At 48.2% G+C, this 20206-nt stretch overlaps 1 protein-coding gene across 9 annotated transcripts in view; it reads left to right on the top strand.

Moving 5' to 3' along the window:
• fynb (FYN proto-oncogene, Src family tyrosine kinase b) overlaps positions 1-20206 on the top strand; it is a 67018-nt gene continuing 46812 nt past the window's right edge. For 5 of the 9 annotated variants that reach the window (XM_080490571.1, XM_080490572.1, XM_080490576.1 and 2 more), the window contains exons 1-2: positions 1-234; positions 14956-15009. The gene's annotated coding sequence lies outside the window, so the exon portion shown is untranslated. The remainder of the gene's footprint in view (positions 235-14955; positions 15010-20206) is intronic. The other 4 variants (XM_080490577.1, XM_080490569.1, XM_080490574.1 and 1 more) reach the window with 2 other exon arrangements.

Below are 20206 nucleotides of genomic sequence, written 5' to 3'. Positions count from 1 at the left end.
GAAGGCAGCAGCGGCAGCTTCATTGCATTGAGCTATCTATGATGTTGGATAATCTCCCACAGTCCGTGAAGGCAGCTTCATTGTGGCCCTGCGGAGTAACGCCATCATCACACGCAGCGGCTCCAGAGCAGCGGGGGGACGTCAGGGTCACACCGCGGCGGCTGTCGGTACTCAGTGGCTGTCGGACCGGAGCGGATATGGAATACAACGGCTCGGACTGTTAGACGGTTCCCGGTAAGAGACGGTGCTCGTCACCCGCCTGCTGTCTTTGGAACGCTGTGATTTGTGTTGTCGCCCGCTGGACGTGCCTGGCCTGTTAGCTAGCTTCACCCGGGTCTCCCCGGCGGGCGGGGGGCTGCTCGGCGGCTCTCACCGCCTCACAGAGCCTCCGGAGCGGCGGGGACACGGAGGTCCTCCGGCCGAGCGGCAGTGTGTGTGATCAGCCAGTTTCCATCCTCACCTCTCGGTTGTTTACCACACACACTCAACCTCCACCCTCATCATCATCATCATCATCATCATCATCATCATCATCATCATCATCATCCACTCTCATTGATGCCGAGTAGAGTCAGATGAAGGACTGTGTGTGTGTCCTCTTTGTCCACATGTCTCCCTGTGCAGGTTTTGTGTGACTCTTCCTCTGAGCAGTTAACCTCTCCGGTCCTGTGTCTCCGGTCCTGTGTCTCCGGTCCTGTGTCCCTGGACCAGAGCAGTTAACCTCTCCGGTCCTGTGTCTCCGGTCCTGTGTCTCCGGTCCTGTGTCTCTGGTCCTGTGTCTCCGGTCCTGTGTCCCTGGACCAGAGCAGTTAACCTCTCCGGTCCTGTGTCTCCAGTCCTGTGTCTCTGGTCCTGTGTCCCTGGACCAGAGCAGTTAACCTCTCCGGTCCTGTGTCTCTGGTCTTGTGTCTCCGGTCCTGTGTCCCTGGACCAGAGCAGTTAACCTCTCCGGTCCTGTGTCTCCGGTCTTGTGTCTCCGGTCCTGTGTCCCTGGACCAGAGCAGTTAACCTCTCCGGTCCTGTGTCTCTGGTCTTGTGTCTCCGGTCCTGTGTCCCTGGACCAGAGCAGTTAACCTCTCCGGTCCTGTGTCTCCAGTCCTGTGTCTCTGGTCCTGTGTCACTGGACCAGAGCAGTTAACCTCTCCAGTCCTGTGTCTCCGGTCCTGTGTCTCCAGTCATGTGTCTCTGGTCCTGTGTCACTGGACCAGAGACACGGTGGACATCCTCTCATCACCTTTAAAAAACACCTCTGAATATTAAGGAAGCTGGAAATTAAATTCTCCCTCAAGAATCTGAATTCAAATGGTAAATAAAGTTGCTCCAGCAGAACCCACAGGGGAACCAGTTGTAGTTGCTGAGGTACTTCTCTAATACACTGACACCTTTGTGAAGGAACTCTCTCATTACACTCATATAAACACATATTTCACAGAACAGCCAGAGTTTCTTGAATCTTACCGTCACTGAAACTCACAAAGATTCCCGAGGTGCCGTGTCACAGGATCCCGTTTGGATCCCGTTTGGATCCCGTTTGGATCCCGTTTGGATCCTTCAGATCTCCACTCTCACTGGGAATATGATTAACAATCAGGGTCACGACGTGACACTGTCCTCCTGGCTGGAAGACTCTTCCTTTGAGAACGTGGGTTAAATGTAGATGTTCTGCCGCCGCAGGTTCCCCGAGATGGCGTCAGGCAGGGAAGGAGAGTTTGACGGCTACAAACTCCGGTTTGTTTGTAAAAAGTTGGAGTTTGGTGGCTGGAAGGAGAGGTGATGGTTTCAGTGTGTTGGTTTATTCTCTGTGCAGAAGTGAGACCCTGGATGGGAAGTATAATGACGTATAATCTAAAGGATTGTTTGTGGTAGAGTAACTTTAAAACTTGTCTTTTATTGTATTTTATACACTGCCCTGAAATATATTGGTGTATTTAGTTGTGATAAGTTAAGTGTCTCCCTTTGACTTTAGTTATTTGAATCAAACCAGATTCTTAGGATTGTGATCAGTTTGCTTCATTGTGCAGAAGATAATCTGTGACTTCCTCTCACCTGACCAGGATCATTAAACTGAAGCTCTCAGTGTTCCAGACGTGGACGGTCCAGTACAACGGTGCAGGGAGCCCACGGTTCCGTCTGAACCTCAGGATTTGGGCCACAGTTTCAGTTTTGAAGTTTTCTAAGCTGGACGATAAACACGGTCAGTGTTCCTGACTGGAGTGACGCTCTGGAGTCCTGGACTGCCAGAAGGGTTAGGACTGGAGTCCTGGACTGCCAGAAGGGTTAGGACTGGAGTCCTGGACTGCCAGAAGGGTTAGGACTGGAGTCCTGGACTGCCAGAAGGGTTAGGACTGGAGTCCTGGACTGCCAGAAGGGTTAGGACTGGAGTCCTGGACTGCCAGAAGGGATAGGACTGGAGTCCTGGACTGCCAGAAGGGATAGGACTGGAGTCCTGGACTGCCAGAAGGGTTAGGACTGGAGTCCTGGACTGCCAGAAGGGTTAGGACAGGGTCTCACGCTGGAGACGCTTGTGTTTCCTCTGTTTCCTGCTGTGAATGCTACAGAAGAAGAGCAGGACAACATCTGACACTGCGACTGAGCCCAGGACTGAACCCAGGACTGAACCCAGGACTGAGCCCAGGACTGAGCCCAGGACTGAACCCAGGACTGAGCCCAGGACTGAACCCAGGACTGAGCCCAGGACTGAGCCCAGGACTGAACCCAGGACTGAACCCAGGACTGAGCCCAGGACTGAACCCAGGACTGAGCCCAGGACTGAGCCCAGGACTGAGCCCAGGACTGAGCCCAGGACTGAACCCAGGACTGAGCCCAGGACTGAACCCAGGACTGAACCCAGGACTGAACCCAGGACTGAGCCCAGGACTGAACCCAGGACTGAGCCCAGGACTGAACCCAGGACTGAGCCCAGGACTGAACCCAGGACTGAGCCCAGGACTGAGCCCAGGACTGAACCCAGGACTGAACCCAGGACTGAGCCCAGGACTGAGCCCAGGACTGAGCCCAGGACTGAGCCCAGGACTGAACCCAGGACTGAACCCAGGACTGAACCCAGGCTGCAGGACGGTTCAGTCCTCAGCAATGTTCCTCTCAACTCTTTTCTCCTGGATTAAGATAGAGGTTAACTTCAATCTAGCTGACCGCCCCAACAAAAGGAAAACCTATAATCTGATGTTAGAGGAGGAAGATGCTCTATAATCTGGATGTTAGAGGGGGAAGATGCTCTAAAATCTGATGTTAGAGAAGGAAGATGCTCTAAATGTGATGTTAGAGGAGGAAGATGCTCTAAATTTGATGTTAGAGGGGGAAGATGCTCTATAATCTGATGTTAGAGGAGGGAGATGCTCTATAATCTATGTGTTAGAGGACAAGGATGCTCTATAATCTGATGTTAGAGGAGGAAGATGCTCTATAATCTGATGTTAGAGGAGGAAGATGCTCTATAATCTGATGTTAGATTAGGAAAATATGAAATGTCCAGTTGAATCGTCAGCATGAGTCTGAATGAAACTTTTATTCTGAGTATTTTCTTGAGGTTTTCCTGTTTTGGAAACATTTCCCAGTTCAGTGAGCGGCAGGTTACGCAGATTAATGTGGTAATCTGCTCTTGAACTTTCGCCCTTAAATGTCACATTTGTGACGTGGAGCAGCAGAGGAGAGTCTGCAGAAGAACCAGGTCAAAGTGTTTATAGACTAACGGTGGTTCAGTGAGAAGCTGCACCCCCATTTTCATTTCTCACAGAAAAGTGACTGAGGCCCCGTTTACACTAAAAGTGTCTCTTCCAAACCTTCGTCACACCAGGTCACACCAGGTCACACCAGGTCACACCAGGTCACACCAGGTCACAGCAGGTCACAGCAGGTCACAGCAGGTTTCAAACCTGGTTCTCAAGGTGCAAAGATTCTTTCACAGGTGTGATGCCCCCCTGCAGAGACTACAGCAGGAGACCACACGCTGTTACTGCCCCCCAAACCCCCCCCCCCCCCCCCCCCCCCCAACCTCCCCACTGTAAATAGTTCCTTCTGCTCATGCACCTGTAAACCAACATGGCCGACCTGTAGTAGTTTGACTCGCGGTCGTATTCTAGTTTTAAGATCCAGATCAGTGATTTAATAGTTGAGACTCTCCCTGATATCATCTGATGAGTCATCAAGCCACTAGAATGTCGGTTCTGTCCATTTTGTTCATGATCATAGCGTATTGCTCTCTGCACACGTCTGTGTGGTTTCATCACAAAAACCAGTGACAGCGCCCTCCTGTGGCCCGGCAGACTAACTACATGGTTGTCAGCGTGTCTGCTGCTGCCGTGTAAACGCAGCACTTTTTTAAACGCATTAGGTGTTGTCACGTGAAACGTTGTCGTGTAAACGGGGCCGGAGTTTTCTGGAATTGAAGTGTCAGTCATTTTTATCCATAAAGTGCTTAAAACCCCACAGAGTGCTGGACACAAACAGAAGAAGAATGAGCTCCAGGAAGCTCTACACCACATGACCCGTCAGGAACTAAAGTCAGAACTCAGTCATCAGTAGGCCCGACTGAGAGGGACGGTCTGGGCGATACCATGCCGATATAGGGACATAAAAAATGCTGATGCCGATCAAATCTTTACATTCTTAAATAAAAATAAATAAATTATGAAATATGTTTTTTTCATGGTTTGAATTTACAGTCGCTTCAAACTCTTGTTAGAAAGATATAAACTAACCCAAGATCATGTGACTCTTTTCAGAAACGTGTGGCAGAAGGAGCATATGAACAATTTGAACATAAACTAAGTCAAATATATGATGTGGAGATAGAAAGAATCTAAAAAGTGTTCATACAAAGTCGTTTTGCTCAGGAGCCTCATGGAGGAAAGTCCATTCCCACGCGGGCCGGACCGCTAAGATCACCCCATCATAACTTCTAAATAACCACAACTTCAGATTGTTTCTTTGTTTTAGTTTGGTTCAGAATGGAACAAGAACATTCTGAAAACTACACATCACAAGTAAACAAAACACTTCAAATCGTTAAAAAATCTCAGGACACAATTGGTGCAGTTTCAGGAACACGAAGCTTCAGTGGCTGGAACTTCGTCTCCGTGTTTCTACAGTCAAACACGTTTAAGTCACAGCCTGTCAGGGTTTGGACTAAAACAAACAAGTCTTCCAGGTATTAAATACCTCATTTGTTATTTCCACGTCTGAACCTCCACACCACATCGACTGGAACTATTCAAGAGGGTGGAGTTCCTCTCTGCTCCACTGTTCATTGAGAGAAAAATAAAAGCAGTGAAATTCATAAACAACGTCAATAAAACCAACTTATGAATTACTACAGTAAATCACACTGTTCACTTTCTTTAACTCTCCACAAGATATTCATTTTCACAGAACGATGTCAGGGGTCATCCGTTTCTCACGCAGCATTTAAGTCCTTTCAGTCCACTGTTTATTTTACTCCTGAAACCTGACGTCTTTCAGCTTTCACTAGTGCATCAATACCAGGTGTCACGTCCCGAGGGACAGACATTTTCAGGAGGTCATTCAGGTGTTTGTGTGTGAGCCTGAACGCAGCTTTGTTTTCTTGATGCTCATCACAGAGAAAAAGCTCACCTAGATATGTGGTTCCAAACATGCAGAACACTTCAGCAGCAAGGGCTCAAGTTGGTCCAACCTGCCAGGAGACACTGATCACATGTGTCCAAGCCAGCTGCAGCAAGTTGTCCCTTCAAATCTGAGTCACACTGCAAGTTGGATGTTGGCGGCAGATCGGAGGTGTTCAGGGTGAACGGCTCTTCCTCCAGTTCAACACAAATCTCAATGCCTTGCTCAAACTCCCGTTATCTTATCATTGAACCGCTTCATGTCTGCGGCACGTCGGGTCTATCTCTCTGATTCAGGCCTCTGGATTGGATGAAATTAACAGTTTGGACGACTACCTCCATGAGGTTTGGTCCAAAAACCACGTCCTCCAACTGCCGTCTGAACTGTCTCTCTAGATCTTGTCACGACACCTGCTTTTCCCTTTCATTGATGGTGCAGCCTCTGTAGCCAGACTGACCGCGCCGGACCAGTCCACTTCCAACCTGTCCACTCCCCCTGGTCCACTCCCCCCTGTCCACTCCCACCCTGTCCACTCCCCCCTGTCCACTCCCACCCTGTCCACTCCCCCTGGTCCACTCCCACCCTGTCCACTCCCCCTGGTCCACTCCCACCCTGTCCACTCCCCCTGGTCCATTCCCACCCTGTCCACTCCCCCTGGTCCATTCCCACCCAGTTCACTCCCACCCTGACCATTCATCCCCAGTCCACTCCCACCCAGTCTACTTCACCCCGGTCCACTCCCACCCAGTTCACTCCCACCCTGTCCATTCGACCTTGGTCCACTCCTACCCTGTCCACTCCCACCCTGTCCACTCCCCCTGGTCCACTCCCACCCAGTTCACTCCCCCTGGTCCACTCCCACCCAGTTCACTTCCACCCTGTCCATTCGACCTTGGTCCACTCCTACCCTGTCCACTCCCACCCAGTTCACTCCCCCCACGGTCCACTCCCACCCTGTCCACCCCTGAGTGAGGCTGTGAGAGCAGTTTGCTCAGAGTGAGAGCGACGAGAAATAGGGAAGCGTACTTTTCAAAATCTCAGCGCTCTTTAACATCGGCGTCAATCGGCCAACTTTTGGCAGATTTGGCAGAGTTACTTTTGTTAATGAGTTACTGAGTTACTTTTGTTCATGAGTTACTTTTGTTCATGAGTTACTTTAGTTCATGATTCAGGCCCTCTGATTGGGGCCCGGTCCTGGACTTGTGGTGGTCACGCGGATCCCACTCGGCATCACGCAGGGACAGAGCGTCTTTTGTTCCAGCAGAGAGAGTTGGAACCTGGCCGAGCGGTGACGTCTCTCAAACACACTCATTGTTCAGAGGCCGTGACGGAGCCTGCAGGGTGACATCACATGATGGCGTCTCCGCCTGCATCACTGCCATCTCCATGGAGACGAGACAGAGGACACTATTCCACCTCTGTAACTCCAGTCCTCCTCTCTTTCCTCTGGACCGATGTCTCACCTCTCGTCCAACAAACACTAGGATTTATTCTACGCTTGGCCACAGGGCCGTTTCGTGAAGTGCTCGTGCCTCTAGGTGGGAAGTTCCCCAGTTTCTCCATGGTTCCACCTTACGGTTCTTCATGACGGTTCCTCCGAACGGTTCCTGCTCAGGTTAAATTGTAGGTCAAAGTACTGAGTATCCGATTGATACTTTTCTGATCCTGTGGATCTTTGAACTTTATGGTTTATAAAAAAATATGAAATAAGATGTAAAACTAAAAGCGACCTTCACTGTTCCGTTTAGCTCCAGTTTTATAAAGCGCATATATGAAATGAAAATTCCCCAAATGATGGAACAGGCTATTTATTTTTACTTATTTTGTCCGATAATACCTGAGAGTGTAGTGCTGAAGCACTGCGGGTGGAGCCCGAAGACACTCGTCCCAAAGTAAGCTGAACTAAAATATAAACACAACACTCCCATTTTTCTTGAGCTGAACTCAAAGATCTAAGATTTTCTTTCTCTTTCTCTCAAATATTTTTCACAAATTTGTGTAAATCTGTGTCAGTGAGCACTTTTCCTTTGCCGAGATAATCCCTCCAGCTTACAGGAGGCAGATCAGGATGCTGATTGGACAGCAGGATTATTGCATAGGTGTGCCTTTAGGCTCGCCACAATTAAAGGACGGACACTCTAAGATATTCACTTTTGTCACAGACATGTCAGGTTTTGAGGGAGCGGCCAGTTGGCATGCCGACTGCAGAAATGTCCACCAGAGCTGTTGCCTCTGAATTGACTCATTTCTCAACCATAATCCGTCTCCAACGGCATTTCAGAGAATGAATCCAACCAAAGCTCCAGTTCTTATGTGAAGCAAAACCATCTAAACCCTCTGAGCTGTGGTGTCTTCATTTTAGAGGTTCCTCAGGTTTTGTGGCTCCAGATGAATTTTATTTGGTGAAAAGTGGTAAAAGCTGCTCTTTAGAACATAAAGGTTGCAGGGCTCTGTTCTGTGGAAGCTCTTTGTTGGGTGTGGAGGGTTAGCATGTGTAGCGGAGCTGCTAGGCCCTGTGTGATGTCATGTGTGAGTGACCAGGCTGAATCCTGGATCAACAAAGCCTCCCTGTTCTGCACAGTGTGAAAACTGAATGTGAGCCATCTGATGGAGCTTCATGCTTCTCAGTTTTCACTCTGAGCGTCGTTATCACAGCTAAGCACTGCACCGTCACTTCTCTGCACTGCTGACGGAGAATCCCCGACCAGAGAATCCCCGACCAGAGAATCTCCGACCAGAGAATCCCCGACCGGAGAATCCCCGACCGGAGAATCCCCGACCGGAGAATCCCCGACCGGAGAATCCCCGACCGGAGAATCCCCGACCGGAGAAGCTTCGACCGGAGAAGCTCTGACCGGAGAAGCCGGCAGACACTGTGGCCTTCAGCCCCGTGGCCTCAGAGCCTTGCTGGCACAGTCACAAGGTTTTATCTTGGCCATGTCCTGTAATGTGTCAGATAACCACAAAGACATCCAGCAGCTCCCAGTATGTATATTAATCAGCTCAAGCATCCCTGTCATCTCATTCTGGAAAGATTTATTTTTATCATGGTGTTGATCTATCAGCAATGAAACATATAAAGGAGATAGATTTGTATTTTCATTATAAAAAGGGTGATTTTATTTTTTTAAACTGCAGTATCAACATGGTCTTTTGAGCTCATCCATCCATCTGTCCATCCACCCATTATATGCTTGATTCCCAGGGATCTAAAAACACTAATTGATATAAGAATCATGGACCTGATCATCTAAAATAATTTGACGTAGAACACAGTTCATGAAGCACAATGTTCAATGAACATGAAATAGATTGAGTGAGTACCAGGTGGTGCATAATCCCCGGGGGTTATGTTAATATGTTAAGTCCAACACACAAAGTTATTCCCACCATATGAAAACCTTTTCATTGTTTCTCATTGCATCGGTCTTTAAGCTGCAGAAGGCTGTTTGATTTAGCTGGTTTGTGGAGTTTATTATAAGATATTTTCTTTGTTGCACTCCTTCCTAGTGTCTTTGAATCTCTTTTTCCCTACTCCTTTGACTGTAAAAGATTGGTGTTTATGTTTATTTTGTTTTGGTTTATTTGCCTTAAAAGTCCAAAATGTTAAGACTTCCTCCACCAACTGCTTTGCAGCAGTGGAATACGCTCCAATACGCTCCACTGATCACTTTCAGGTGCAAAAATGCAGTAAAATCTTTAGTCAAATGCTTCTGTTTGTATGTTGTCACTCATTCCGTTATTCTCAGCTGATTAAAGCACAATATATAGCAGGCATGTGAGGATGCGTTTGAAAATGCTTCAGGATCTTATGACATCCTGAAAGACCGTGTCTGTCTTTGAACTGTCTGAGAAATCCAGAGTATTGATGGAAACTGTTTGAAGAGTCTGGTTGATTGATGAAGATAGCTTTGAGCTGGGAGTGTTGAACTTCATGGTTCAGACAGACGTTCTCCAGATCTCAGCTGAGCTGCTGCCGCTCACAGAGGAGACCCGGGGGTTTGTTCTGTCTTCCTGTGAAGACTAAGGGGCCGTCCACACCAGCAAGCCGGTTCATGTGAGGGAGCAGTTTCTGACCTATCGTCCAGACGAGGTGTTTTAGAAGCGTCAAAACGGGTTTCTTTGAACACGGGTCCCAGGGTGGGTAAATTCTATAACCCCGGCTCACTCCGTCCAACACCCCGAGGTCTGGACGACAAAGACGATGATCTGTGGTAAATAGATGACGTCATCGCCCCCCTCTTCCTCCCACCACGGTCCGTGATGTCACCTAATAACCACAACAATCACGGACTACAAGCTACTGACGCGAGCAGGAGGAGCAGGGCCATAGACCTATAAAACTAGAGTTATATGAGCAGGAGTCTCAGCGCCCCTAAAAGCCTGGCATGCGTACTACATGCCCTGAAGCCTCGTGTCAGTGTTGCCAACTCCACTGTAAGGAAAGTAGCTATTGGCCGTCCTCGAAGTCGCTGGAAGTCGCTAAATGACGTCATCACCTAATTTGCATATATGGACATTGGCGTGTAATTGTAAGACACACTGTAGGAAAGAGGAATAACATAGTGGAAGAGACAAAGTAAGTAAAAAAACACACCCTGAATATGTTAAGAACTGCAAATGAGCTTTCTGCGGCTGATTCTACTGTTTTTGTTTTTGTTTTTGTCATTGAAATAGAACTGTGTGAGTCAAATGCAGTGATTTATTGGATGTTTTAGTGTGATTGAAGAAACAGTTAGATTTACTTGCTGCCCAGTAAACCAGCAGTGGCGGCCTTGCTCGGTCCCTTCTCAGTGTGGACGCAGTGTGGTGAGGGTGTCCTCTGGTCTGACTGCAGGAGGGACGGAGGGAGGGACTGTCACACTGACCTCAGGACGGGGGAGGGGCTCACAGCAGGACCCGCTGCTCGCTGACCACAGTGACTGTAGAACCAAACCTGCTTTCACCTCAGAGTCGCTAAACACACTAGAAAGTCGCCAATAACACCAGAAAAAGTCGCTAGATTTGTCGCTAGTCGCTTTTCACAAAGAAAGTCGCCAACAGGACCTGAGAAGTCGACAGATTTAGGGACAAAGTCGCCAAGTTGGAAACAGTGCCTCGTGTTGAGCCGTGTTTATAGTGAGGTGTGGATGGAAAATCTTTTAGAGAACCTCAGGGAGAAAAAGGTCATTTTGTCTGGTGTGGATGTGGCCTGAAAGCACCAAATAGGCTTTACCGTAGAGGTTTTTCTTCTGTAAACGGTTGTTATCGCCTCCTCATGTAGCGCCGAGTGAAGCAGGCCAGAATCTTCTGCTCCAGTTCTCAGCAGATCGTTCTGTCAGACTCTCGGTCCGTCCTGCAGCTCACCATCACTCAGAACCTGCTGGACCCCGTTTACACTATGGTTCAAGTGAAAACTCATTGTTTTTGCTTTTTCATTCCAGAAGAGTTTCACTTTACATGGCAACCTTCTGAAAATTCTGTTCATCTACAGAGCAAACAATGTAGTTATCATGTTGAGCCACTAGTTGGTGCTGTTGGTAGTTTTTGTAATGAAACCACACACACACACAGCAGACAACAATACGCTCTAAACATTAACAACAGGAGACACGGACATTCTAGTGGACAGACGACCAAGTGGGATTGTTATGGTATTGACTGTCAACTATAAAACTACCAAGACCCATGAGGAGATGGACTGGGAGTCATGACAGTCATTGTTGTTAGTGGCCATCTACTGAGCATGTGCAGAACAACTAGTTACTACGGCTGTAGAGTGCATGCGCAGTAGCAGCGTTTCCACCCTCTACATGGAGACGGAGCCCGAGCTTTTCCAGAAAGTGTCGTTTTCAAAAAGTTCCACCTTTGGAGTCGTTCTCAAAAAGTTGCGTACCGATGCCATACATAACACGTCTTCACTTAAAATGATTGTGGTGTAAACGAACCCTCAGTGACCTCCCATCTGTTAGGGTGAGGGGGACACTGGAAGCTTTCAGGATGTCCCAGCATGCCATGCTGTTACCATGGACTCCATGACGCCATTCAGCTGCCACACAGTCAGTGGGGCTGTGCAGAGTCCATGCAGAGGCTGTGGCCTGCAGCTGGAGGCTTTGCACAGGCAGTTGTTATTGAAATGGCAGCGTGCCTTACTTCCCCTTCACAGACGAGCCCTGGAATGAACCAGAAGAGGTGGGCTGACAGCAGCTTTATGTTGGAGCCTTTCAAGGCAGAGAGGACAGTGAAGCCGGCCTGGCAGCCGTCCTGCACTCACACCTGCACTGCACTGTCTGAGCAGGACGACAGGACCGGGCCCCAGACTGGCTGACATGCCTTCAATTAGATCGGGGGGGGGGCGGGGGGGACACTCAAGCAGAGATAGGAAACTGACAATCGAGAGTCACAAAATGACAAAATTGTACCAAATCATGTCACGATGTGCTGGAAACTGAAGAGATGTTAGATCATTTCATAGAATCAGACCGTGTGTATGTGATCCGCTCGCCTCAAAAATACATTTCTTTTCACTGCACTTACAGAATAATATGAATTAATTGGAATAGGATATTGGTTTCAAGTGGTTTTATTTAACCTTTTCTTTTCATCACCATTTTTTGGAATTGTCTCACGGGCTGCAAAGCAGGCACACAGCGCTGCCTGTGGCCCGCGGACCACCAGTTACCTAACAGAAGTAACTGTTCTAGGACTCCATGTATTAACTTTATGGCATATTTTTTACTTCATTAGATTATGAATGTCAGTGCACTCTGTTCTGGCTCTTTTAAGACTCATCTTTGTGCTCCTTGTGGTGTTAAACATGTGATTAATGATGAACGTGTGTCTGTGGCCGGCAGAGCTGCTGCGGAGCATTAGCAAACCTACTTTGTTTTTAGGTGCTGTGATAAAGAACTAGTGACGGGACTCTGGTGTGGGAGCACGCAGTGGGGACACAGGAACGTTGGCACAGATGTTTTTAAGGCTTTCAGCTTGTTGGTGTGGCGGCTCAGCCTCTGCCCCCCCCGCCCCCCCGCTGTGCATCCTGCCTCTATGGCTGCAGAGCAGGATGACTGAGGCCGTTGTGCTCTGCAGGTCATGTGACGGCTTTCAGACGAGGCTGCTGCTCTGCACAGCGACGGCCCGGCTGCTTGGAGCAGAGTGACAGGAAGAAGCCTGCAGAGCGGCGCAGACATGTGGGCCGGCCACGCCACAATATTCTGCTGCTGCACAAAACACAAATCACATGTTTCACTCACTCTGAGGTCGGTAGCAGTATTTTGGTCCCCTCGCAGGCTTAAACTAAAATACACTTTACAACCTGCAACTGAAGAAGCAGTTTTGGAAACAATTTCTTTTTGACTGACTCTTCTTTTGTTATTCCTACTGGAGCTGCATGATGCATATTAATACATTTATTTTCTTAGTGGTATCAACATGCACACTATAGATATCATGAAACACTGAACCCAAACTAAATGATGTTCCCTTACACTTTGCTTCCATTCCATATCGGTAACTGAAAAAAACAAAATGCCTGTGAAAAGGTTAAGTCCAGTATTTATATATTTACTGTAATTTTGTGTGACTTTCACTGGATTTGACACAAATTTGAAAGAACCACTTAACAAACAGAGGCTCTCGTCCTGCCAGTGGCCTCTTTAACAAACACACTGACTGTAACGCGTCAATGTCCACATGCAACATCACATTTCTACATAAAAGGCTAATTAAAAAATAAAGGTGCTTCAGTGCATAACCACTTTGTGTATGTAAAGCAGTAAATATGTTATGCTTGTTTACTGTATATCTGGAGAGATTTTATGGCCTGTATTATGAACTGGGATCATTTCACAATTTCCCAGCTTCTTTTATGTAAATCTCAGAACATCTCCCTGTTGTTTGACATAAGCCTGGAAACATTTCAGAGCTTTGCAGCAACTAGTATGGTAACCTTCTCGGCTGCAGGCGAGCTGGAAACGTTGGCCCCAGTTCAGGATGGTGGTGTCGCTGGTGGGTTTGCATGTTCGTGGTGTACTTTACTTTTTCAAGGACGTTTTTGCATATCACATGGTCTTTGTCAATCTTGCTTCTTCCTTCAATGTTACGAAATCCAAGATGGGTCCGCACACTTAAAGAAGGACTGAAATGTGGATGTTCACTTCCACTCAAGTCATTAGGTAGCAACGCTGGGGAAGTGGCAGCTGGAAGGCGACTCTGGGAGGGCCTTATTTTAACAAAAATCGATATTTGGCAGCAGCATTTCAATACTCCTATCGCATGAGGAAGGACGATACATGGCTGGGTTGATATTTTGTCCCGCCCCTATTGCAGACGACTGCACAGAGTTTCTTGGAGCCACGGACGGCTGCATGGAGCTGCAGGGAGCTTCATGTAGCGGCGTACAGCTGCAGACAGCTGCATACAGCTGCATGGAGCTGCAGGGAGCTTCATGTAGCGGCGTACAGCTGCAGACAGCTGCATACAGCTGCAGGGAGCTTCATGTAGCGGCGTACAGCTGCAGGCAGCTGCAGGGAGCTGCAGGGAGCTTCATGTAGCGGCGTACAGCTGCAGGGAGCTGCAGGGAGCTTCATGTAGCGGCGTACAGCTGCATACAGCTGCAGGGAGCTGCAGGGAGCTTCATGTAGTGGCGTACAGCTGCAGACAGCTGCATACAGCTGCAGGGAGCTTCATGTAGTGGCGTACAGCTGCAGGCAGCTGCAGGGAGCTGCAGGGAGCTTCATGTAGTGGCGTACAGCTGCAGGCAGCTGCAGGGAGCTGCAGGGAGCTTCATGTAGCGGTGTACAGCTGCAGGGAGCTGCAGGGAGCTTCATGTAGCGGCGTACAGCTGCATACAGCTGCAGGGAGCTGCAGGGAGCTTCATGTAGTGGCGTACAGCTGCAGACAGCTGCATACAGCTGCAGGGAGCTTCATGTAGCGGCGTACAGCTGCAGACAGCTGCATACAGCTGCATGGAGCTGCAGGGAGCTTCATGTAGCGGCGTACAGCTGCAGGGAGCTGCAGGGAGCTTCATGTAGCGGCGTACAGCTGCAAGGAGCTGCAGGGAGCTTCATGTAGCGGCGTACAGCTGCAAGGAGCTGCAGGGAGCTGCAGAGCAGTGAAACAGGCCGGAGACCTTCATGCAGCAACCTCTTGTTCACTTGCTGATAATCTGTGGTCACAGTGTTTCTGTGTCGCTCTGGATTTACAGTTTGTTCCCCGTGCATCTAGATCACTTATTGTTTCTGCACCACTCTGTCACCATCAGCCTCACAGTATCACTGTGCTCTCCCAGAGCATCATGGGTAAAATATCCATCTCCACAGAGAAGAGCATACAGGTGATGTTCAGGTGAATAACTGAGTCTCTGTGTTCCTGCAGGGCAACAGGAAGAAATGTGGAGGAATTAAAATCCTGCAACACTGGAAACCTGAGGTAACACACACACACACACACACACACACACACACACACACACACACACACACACACACACACACACACACACACACACACACACACACACACACACACACACACACACACACACACACACACACACACACACACACACACACACACACACACACACACACACACACACACACACTCTGAGTTGTGTAGGTCTATGGTCCTGCTCCTCCTCCAGCTCGTATCAGTAGCTTCTGACGCTCTACTGGAGCTTGTACTCTGCCACTGTTGTGGTGATCAGGTGACATTGTGGACCGCGGTGGGGAGGAGAGGCGGGGCGATTACGTCATCGTTTTTCCACAGAGGATCGTCTTTGCCGTCCACACCTCAGTCGAGCCAGGGTCTTAGAATTTCCCCACTCTGGGACCCGGATTCAACAAAAAGCTTTCGAGCTTTTAGGCTGCCGTCTCGTGTGGATGGTCGGCCAAAAACGGTGCGTTTATGTGAACCGGTGTTCCCGTGTGGACGGCCTCTGAGTCTAATTTACAAACAAAAGAGCAGTAAAGAGGATTAAATGAGAGAAACTTTATTCTCTCATGGAGGGAGCCAAGGTGTGTGTGTGTGTGTGTGTGTGTGTGTGTGTGTGTGTGTGTGTGTGTGTGTGTGTGTGTGTGTGTGTGTGTGTGTGTGTGTGTGTGTGTGTGTGTGTGTGTGTGTTACAAACACAGGACACACACTCTTCCTGTCCTCCCCTCGGTCTGCGATGCCACTGGATCAGATTGTTTAGTCTGACGTTCTCTTGGCCATGTCAGAAAATGTTGATATTCCAGGCAGAACTTCCTCACTGCTCTTCTTTTACTTTACATTCTCCATCACTGGTTCTGAGGCGGAGGTTCTCTTGTGTTTCCTGTTGGAATATTAATTCATCACCATGACGACACGAGTAGTTCTGGTTCCATCAATTCATGTTTCTGCAGTTCTGTCAGGTGTGATCATGAACCTCATTATTCAATTTACGGTCACCATTTGACCTCACATGCATGTCTGTGGACTGTGGGAGAAACCGGAGCACTCAGAGGAAACCCACATGTACACCAGGAAAACATGCAAACACACAGAAAGGCCCCGGCTATTTGACCTGTTTGACTCTGTAAACCACTGTGCCACTTCCTGTTCAATAACTCCCCGGAGGAGATTTATTCACCTGCACTTGGTACAACATGAGTGATAGTGATCACTGTGTTCACTCTCAACTCATTTTATTGCATGAAAGTGGCTTAGAATTTCTATACATGCACATTTTGACCTGATATTGAAACCCTGGGACTGACATATTTAATTTCACTGTGCTTCATGAACCGTTAAACCCCTTGTCTGCACACACACACACACACACACACACACACACACACACACACACACACACACACACACACACACCCACACACACACACACACACACACATGCATTGTGTGTGTGTGTGTGTGTGTGTGTTTTCAGGCTGTAGTTGTGATTGTGCAGACAGTTTAGAGCTAGAACCTCATCCTGTTTACTGTGGAGACCACCTTCACCACATGTTGGTCGTCTGGCTCTGATCTGTCGCTCTGGTTCTCTGCTTATGAGGTGAGTGTTTTGGTGATAACACTGCGCCTGCTTTTACTTCCTGTCAACACCCCAACGCGAGGCTAACTCAGCACCTTAGTATCTGAGGGGACCAAAGTGCAGCAGTCCCATGTTCCACGTCCATAGCAGACAGAACAATGTCTCTGTCTTGCTGTCCATGGTTAACCTCCTCCTCTTCGTCTTCCTACATGAGACCAGCTGAGCAGCAGCCCTGATTCCTGCAGTGCCCCCCCCCCCCCCCCATTCGACTTTTCAAATAAGATAAATAAACACATGGACAAAACCGCCTGGTCTCTTTAATTATGACCCACAGTCAGAAAGTTGAAGCTGAATGGACTGGTTGAAGTGAACTTTTCAAACAACACCTGGATTATTTTAACCAGCCCCACAATCTTTAAACCAAACTCTTTCCAATGACGATGCTCGGGGCAGCGACATTTCACCTCAATACAACGTCGTCTCTGCAAGTTTGTTTAAAAAGTGGCATGAGTCCAGATACACTCCTGGAATGTCCTTGATAAAAGACGTTCTGCTTCTCGTCAGGACGTTGACTCATGTCTTTATCCATTCCTAACATGATGAAGGAATAATAATCACGACAAAATGTTCATGTGGACTCGGTCCAAATCTTCAATTAAACTGAACCCAGTCAGGTCAGGATTCTGTATTTGAAGGATTAAAACAGCATCAGGCAGGTGAAGCGAGAACATTGTGAAGAGGACATGAGGGCTCCGGTTTCAACTGTTAGAGAAGATTAATGAATATATAATTCTATAAGGAAGTAAATGTGTCATTACAATACAGCTCAGTGTAGTTTTTTCCTGCTCTGGCTCTCAATTAAGCTAAACGGGACATTAAGCAGCTTTTTGGGTTATTTACAGGTTGATTGGCCGAGGCACTGAAAGACTCTCCCTCAGTATAAACGACTTTCTTCCACATGTTAGTAACCCTGCTCTCAGCGAGCTGAATGGAAACTTCACACTGACGAGTCTTTTAACCACATCCTGGCTCGTTGTTATCTGCTCACTTTCAGCTCCGTCGAAGCTGCACATTTGCAGCAACACAACACCCACAACATGCAACTCTCACCATCTTTTGCTTTTGCGCTGAGGCTGCAACTAAATCATTAACCATAACGTTAAAACTACACGTTTCAGGATTCATGTGAGGGACCGCCTGAGGGTCTCCTCTGTCCAGAGCTCGCCCTCAGCAGACACGCTGCCGTTTCATTTACTGTAACTCATTCAGTCCCTTTGGTTTTTAAATCGGCAGATTCTTGTCGTGATTCGAGGAAGTGAATCACTTGAATGAAATCGATGCATAATTGATGGTTCTTTGCTAACGGTGGATGAATATTTGAATGGAGACAGCAGAGGCGTGTGGCTGCTGTTGATTCAGACAGAGCTCAGAGGAAGGGGAGTGGGGGGGCGTCCATGTCGACCCTGGTTAGAGCTGCTTTAGTGAGAGAAGGTCAGCGTTCATCACATCTGCAGGCTCACATACAGCAGCTCTGTCCGTGTTCCTGCCTCTGGCTCACGTTTCTAACTTTGTAGACTTTAATTACAGATTTATTAACAGCAAGGCCGCGAGCTGCTGACGAGCACAGGAAAATGTTCCTGAGAAACATTTTATGTTTATCAAGAAAGATGCTCCAGTGTGACATAAAGATATAAAAAGTGTGGATACTTCCTGAACATCATGACAGAGCTTCATATTACCTGGACAGGAATGACAGAATGGATCATTCGCCGTTTCACTGTCCTCTATTTCAAGCTTTTGTAGCTGTGATGGAATGTGTGAAGGACTGCATGGTGGCTGGCTGGATGTCCCTGCAGACTGCCCCGCCCACACAACACACATCCAGGGGCTGGTTGAGCTTCAGAGGGTCAGAAGGTGTTTATGTTCCTCCACGTCATCCGTCCCCTCGATGCTGCTGCTGCAGACAGGAGCCCTCCTGACACAATGGTGTCAGTGCTGCTCCGCCCTCCTGCAGACTGACTGACAGGAACATGGCGGAGAGGCTGCTCCAGCCGGGTGTTCATGTGTTTGGGTCTGCAGAGGGAGGGAGCAGAGGACCGTGTGGTTGGCGTTCAGGCAGCAGGTTGAGATGGAGCTGAGCATGTGGCCTGTCAGGCTCCCTGCAGCAGGCCGGCGGTGGGAGGAGGGGCCGCTCCCCTTCTGACAGCTCGCAGCTCATAATCCCGACCGGAGACGCTGCCCACCAGCCATGAGCGGCAGAATATACAGTCACATAACAAAAGCTTCTACATTTTTCAAATAACCAAGTTTTCTGCACAGATTTGTCAAAAGTTACTCTTTTTTTTTTAATGACTTTTTCTACTGTACAGAGCGACACAACTGGAATGATAAAGGAAGCAGCTTGAGACAACAAATGCCATTATACACACACACACACACACACACACACACACACACACACACACACACACACACACACACACACACACACACACACACACACACACACACACACACACAGGTCAGAGCAGCAGAGGTCATTCTGCTTTAACAGTAATAGTTAAAGGAAACACTAGATGTAGATGTTTTGAGGGATTATACGTATAATCTGCTGTTTGACCGTTTAGTTTTTGCTCAGCATCATTCGAAAATTGCCCTACTGTGTTAGTTCACACTGCAGGCAAATATGACTCATTTCTAATTTTCTGCTCACAGTGACTCATATTCCGACACCATACATGTGGCCGTGTGAACGTTGCAATTCTGATTCCTTCAAACCAGAGTCAGGCCTCCAGCGTCGCTGGTACCAAATCTGATATGAGTCTAAGATTTTCAACACGACCGCCGTCTGAACGATCCAGTTGTGAAGTTGGTGAGCCAAATTCTCTCACCTTTTAACTTTGTTTATTTAGTCTATCTGTGTGCTTATGACATGTTCTTTATCACACATATATTAGTGTTAGAGTCTAACATTATTTCTGCGCAGGTTGAGATTTGGGCTGGTTTTATTGAGGTGTGTGGGTTTTACATTGTTTGGGCTGGAAACCGTGAGTCAGGTCCAGCCACCCTGGGGCTGACCAGCATGGCGTCTATATTTACAGTCTTCTTGGGGTAAAGTCACGTTGTCTTCTGCGCATGCACTCTGGGGTCAGATAACGTTCACGCAAAGAAATCAGATCCCAGCAAAAAATCTGAATTGTGCATCCAGACCTGCAGTGTGAACGGTCAGGTCAGGGTCAGGGTGAAGGTCAATTTACATCGTTAATATAGCCGGCTGATAGCGTCTCTTCATATCTGCTGGAGATCTATTACATTTTCTTTTTCTTCTTCTGTCTCCCAAGGTCAGAAATTGTTTCCTGCGATGGGATCAGAGCTGTCAGTAGTTTTCAGGCCAGCTAAAAATATCTGGGCCCAAGTTTTCCTTTTCACTCCCGACTGTCGAAAGCATCGCTGGTCAGCTGTGTTTTTCCTCCTTCTTGGAAAAGGGAGGCGCTCTTCCTCATTATGGTGAAGCTGCCCCGGAGGAGGAGGCTGCGACCACAGCTGCTGCGCTGTTGTTGGGTGCCCCTGCCACCACCACCAAGAGAACACGGACCTGAAGGAGTTGTTCTTGTCACG

The sequence above is a fragment of the Lipophrys pholis genome (genome assembly GCF_963383615.2).
Source record: "Lipophrys pholis genome assembly, chromosome: 21".
NCBI lineage: Eukaryota > Metazoa > Chordata > Actinopteri > Blenniiformes > Blenniidae > Lipophrys > Lipophrys pholis.
Note: the sequence above shows the minus strand (reverse complement) of the source record. Positions and strands in the feature narration are given on the sequence as shown.